Source organism: Dipodomys merriami, unplaced genomic scaffold, assembly GCF_024711535.1.
Source record: "Dipodomys merriami isolate MVZ:Mamm:240054 unplaced genomic scaffold, mDipMer1.0.p SCAF_1564, whole genome shotgun sequence".
Lineage (NCBI taxonomy): Eukaryota > Metazoa > Chordata > Mammalia > Rodentia > Heteromyidae > Dipodomys > Dipodomys merriami.
Genome location: NW_027202898.1, coordinates 3,166 through 8,318, shown reverse-complemented (window position 1 = coordinate 8,318; position 5,153 = coordinate 3,166).

Below are 5,153 nucleotides of genomic sequence, written 5' to 3'. Positions count from 1 at the left end.
AGCCCCTCCGAGGCACCCAGCCATGGTGGCCCTGAGTCTGAGGTCCTGGTTTTGGGAGCACGGCAGAGGCAGTGGCTGCTAAGGCAGCGGCAGCCACAGGTTAGGAGGCCGCTGAAGCTGCGGTGGTGGCTGAGGAGGAGCAGAGGCTGCACGCAGCTCCACCAGACGCCCGCGCTGCATTTCAAACATGGCGCTGCTGGCTGGGACCCACGGAGTCTCTAGCAGTCACCTGGCGGAGATGTTGCACCCCTGGCCTGCTTGTGGGCCTGACTTGGTTCCGGCCCTCGGTCCTCAGACTCCCGGCACGCACCTGGAGTCCCAGACTACAGCTTCTCCCAGCAGCACACGTGAGTGGCCGACCTGCGCTCCCGCACCCCACTACCCCCTCCCCGTAAACCCCGTCCCCCGCTCTACCCTTCCTCCCCACCCTCGTGGATCTGGACCCTTGCCTCTTGCCTTCCCCATGCCCCACAGTCTGTCCTGGCTCTGCCACAAATGCACCCCAAGGGTGGGGGGTGGAGATGGGTGTCCACCCGGGGATCCCACCCTCATCCCTAGTGGCCAGTGTTCCAGGAAAAGGGGAGCTGCAGGGAGGTGGGGGCAAAACAGAGCCCCTGGTCTCGAGCAGTGGGAGCCACACAGCTGTGCATCTGCATCCTTTTTCTCCCTGCACCCCCAACCCCAGCTGTCAACAGTTCTGACTGGGTGATCACATTTCCCAGTTCTGCCAGCTTCTGCTAGTGCTACCAGTCCATCTTGTCTCCTTGTCCTCCCCAAGAATTTGCCAAGTTGCCCAGAAGTATGTAGGAGGGAAGTAGGGAGTCCATCCATGTATATAGCCTTTAGGACCCTATCAAAGTCCCCAACAACACCCCCACCCCAGATCAGACACCTTTCTGGAGGCACCTGCTTTGTTTTCTGTCCAGGCTCTGAGAAGCCACATGTCCCAGAACTCCTTCACCCAGCGCCCTGGCCTAGGGTTTTGGTGAATGGGGAGTCAAGGCTGGTTGTTCACAATGGGAAGGGTTTGACCCTGGAGAAAGGGAGAATCAGGGTGGTTCTGCATTATTAGAGCATTGTTCCCCTTGGGTGAGATCCCTTGGTTCTGGCTAGGGAACCCCTGTGCTCCAGCTAGTACATTGCCCAGATGAGAAACCAACAAACTCAGGAGAGACACTGCTCTGAATCTGTGTGTGTGTGTGTGTGTGTGTGTGTGTGAGAGAGAGAAAGAGAGAGAGAGAGAGAGAGAGAGAGAGAGAGAGAGAGAGAGAGAGAGAGAGAGAGAGAGAGCGATCATCTTTCTCATTGTACAGTCACCATGTCTAAAAAGAGCAAAAGCATTTTATTTGTGTGTATTTGTTATTCTTTTTCAATTAATGCCCAGTATGAGCCCAGCCATAATTTTGTTTTCTCTTTCACCGTTTCTTGGCTCCTTTAGAGAAGGTTTCAGTAGATGTTCCTTTCCACCTTTTTCTTCTTCTTTCCTGCAGCCCACAGTAGCTGCTGGACCTGTGTGGGTCTCCCCTAGGAGTCCTGTGTGAACCACAGACCAGAGTGGACAACTATTCTTCTGTCTTCAGCCAGAAGGCTCATGAGGCTACTGTGATCACAACCGCACTCTTCCAGCCAGACAGTCTGCTCTGGTGTGTATAGTTGGAGCTAATTCAAGGTTGGAAATGAGTCTGCCAAACATAAATAGGGAATGAGATGGGAGGTAGTAGGGCAGGAGCTGTGAATCTAGGAGGGTCTGGGAAGTGACGAACGGTGTGACATAGCAGATGGTTCACCACGACTGAGGATGAGAGGGGAATCTTACCCAGGGTATTGATGGTGTACGTGGGCATCTGGGCAGGGGGCTCTGGGCCTCCAATGGTGGCATAGATTCCCTCTAGAGACAGTGCACTGGTGGGTAGTCCTCCCTGGATTCCTGCAGACACCAATCTGTGTTCCTCCTGGGCTGTTTATAGCTGGGCAATGGTAGGCAAGTGTGTTCCCCCTGCTGGAGCCTACTTGGGATCAGGACATGGCAGTTAGCTTGGGCTTTCTGAATGCCATTTTCTGTAACCTGCTGTAGGCTGTCTGGAAGGAAAAGGGGACCACTGACTTTGGAACCCTTTAAGTTTGATTGGGACAAGTTGAAATGGCAGCTTTTCCAGAGTTTTTTCTTGAAGCTGGCAATTTCTACTAATGCTTGGGATACTGGGTCAAATGAGATGGACCATTTCAGCCACCAAACAATGACATTCAAGCAGCACAAGCAGAGTTCCTGAGCCAAATGGTCTCCTGCAATGAACGTCGTGCCTTGACTGCTTTTCTCCGGCAGCTGCCGATTCTCCTCCGGCTCTCTCTAGAGTGATCACTACAGTCGAGGATGTTGTGGGGAGCAGAGATTGTGCCCTTGCCATCTGCAGCCTGATCGCTGTGAGCAGAGACAATTCCCAGAACCTGTACTGGACTCTGGGAGATTCAGAGACCCAGGATGCCTCAGGGATCCTTTTCTGCAACATGAAAATTGGGGGCCGGTTATGGTGGACCATCCTGTCTGGCCCTAGGGAGTGCAGAGGAGGACCCTTGAGCTAGGCTTTCACCTCACGACAACCTTGTTCACAGCTGAGTGGGGAATGGAGTGCCACACAGCTGGTCAGTTGCTGGACAGAGATCGTTGAGAAGATAGGCATCCCAGAGGCCCCAGAATACAGTGAGTACATCATGGCTCATGTCCTTGGAACCAAAACAGTTAAGTGCGGTGGCACCAGAAGGGTGGGAAGAGGGAGGAGGGAGAACTGTGGGAGAGTTACGTCAGGCTTTTCCCCCACCCAGGATGCTTACCTGAGTTGGATGGGACTTTTCTATAGTATTGTCATAGACAGATGCGCATCTATTTATCTAACAAAACATTACAGTGTGTGCCAGTTCTGGGCGGGGGGAGAGAGTGGGGGGTCATACACGATGAAAGGTTCCAGTGCTGGTTCCACAACACATGAAGAAATCTTGGTTTGAGCTGGATGCTGGTGCCTCACACCTGTCATCCTAGCTACTTAGGAGGCTGAGATAGGAGGATTGAGGCTTAAGGCCCAGGCAGAAAAGCCTGTAAGACTCTTATCTCCAACTGACTACCAAAAAGAAAATGCCAGAAGTGGATGAGTAGCTCAAGCTGTAGACTGTTGGCCTTGAGTAAAAAGGCTCAGGGACAGCACCCAGGCTCTGAATTCATGCCCAGGAGTGACACAATGAAAGGAAAGAGAAAGAGAGGAGGGAAGGATGGAGGGAGAAAAGGAGGAAAGGAAGGAAGAAGGGAGCATGCAAGCCTTGATTTGGAGTCCCTGGATCAAGGGAGCCAACCATTCACAATCTCTGTGGGGACAGTTTCAGAGCCTAAAGCTAGTGTGTAGGACCAAGCCACTGACCCATTCATGACATCAGCAACTTCATGACATCCAAATCTGAGTGGTCGCTGACTGCAGAGGGAAGCAGCCTCGGGTAGACCCTAGGGCTCAGGGTGGGTCATAGAGTTTCAATCTCCCCTGATTCACGGAGTTTATTTTCTGGTCAGATAAGAAGAAACTGTCCAAAGTCTAGGGAGGTATAGGGTGAGGGAGGGGCAAGACGGGGGTAGCAAGGGATAAACAGGAAGATCAAGAGGGAGGACAATCCAGATCCAGTGAGTCAGGCTATTGGAGCCAGGACCTCAACTGATAACCTAGACCATCAGTGATAGAATCTTCAACCCAGCCACATGGCTATTAAAAGTCCTGGCACTCTGGGTTCACTGTTGACAACCTGGCTGTCATCCACTGCAGGATGCCTGTGCAGTACATCTGTGGGGACTGGGACTTTTGCTGGCTCAATCTGAAGATGACACCCCCAGTGTTCATTCCTCGACCAGAGACAGAGTTAAGCTTGCTACTGGAACAGGACACTCAGGGAATGAGGGCGAGAGTCAGAACTGTGTTGCCCCCAGACTTCATCTAGGGGACTCTAGGGCCCTGTGACTGCCATCTTCAGAGGTAGAGGTGGGTCTCTTTGCTAGCTCAGCCTTTAGTCTAGATGGCAGATGTGGGAGGGGCCGACTGAAGGTGAGGCTAGTGGGAAAACAGGAGGCACTGGGCTGGGAGCAGGGTTGTTTCTTAGAGGATACTCACAACCCAGGAACATTCCTAAATGGATCAGCCGTTTTCTCCTTCCCGAGATAGAAGGACCTAGAGCCCTCTAATCTCCAACCCTTGGCTGAGAAATTCATTCATTTCCGTATGCTTTGTTTGGATAACTAGATCTCACCTGACTGCCCACTGTCAAGACAGGAAAGTGAGAGATCTTGAGTCCTTGATGAGGTCATGGGATCCTCAGTATGAGATTGTACTTGAACGGCCTGACTTGGTGCGTGGTCAGTCCCATCTAAGACTGCCATGACCTAGGACATAGAATCTAGAGACTCAGAGCAGGATGAGTATTATGTGTGAGCTTTGAGCTCCCGTGTGCTCACCTGCTTCCTTTTCTTGGGTGGGTTTATGCTAGAAAAATCTTAAAACTAGGGCCTGGGTCCCATCCCTTGTTTCATGCTCAAAGCTAGCACTCTACCATTTGAGCCACAGCTACACTTGCAACATATTTGGGTGTTTAATTGGAGATAAGAGTTCTGAATGACTTTGCTGCCAAGGGTTGCATCCAACTGCAGTCTTCAGATCTCAGTCTCCTGAGGGGATAGGATTACAGGCATAGAAAAGCATCATTGGCCGGGTGCCAGTGGCTCATGGCTGTCATCCTAAGTACTCAGGAGCTGAATCTTAGGATCACGGGTAAAAGCCAGCTTGGGCAGGAAAGACCCTCAGACTCTTCTCTCCAATAAAGCAACAGAAAACCGGAAATGGTGCTGTGGCTCAAGTAGTAGAGTGCTGGACTTGAGCTGAACAGCCCAGGGATAGCACCCAGGCTCAGAGTTCAAGCCCCACAACCAACAAAAAGAAAGAAAGTAAAACATCTTTGCCTACAAAGGACAGTGGAGGTGTGTTTGTATGTATGTGTGTGTGTGTGTGTGTGTGTGTGTGTGTGTGTGTGTGTGTGTGTGAGGGGTGATGGTGGTAGACATTTAGCGCCTTGCTCAGTCATCAGTTTAGATGGATTGTCCCAAACTCTTAGTTCACGGCAGCTGATTC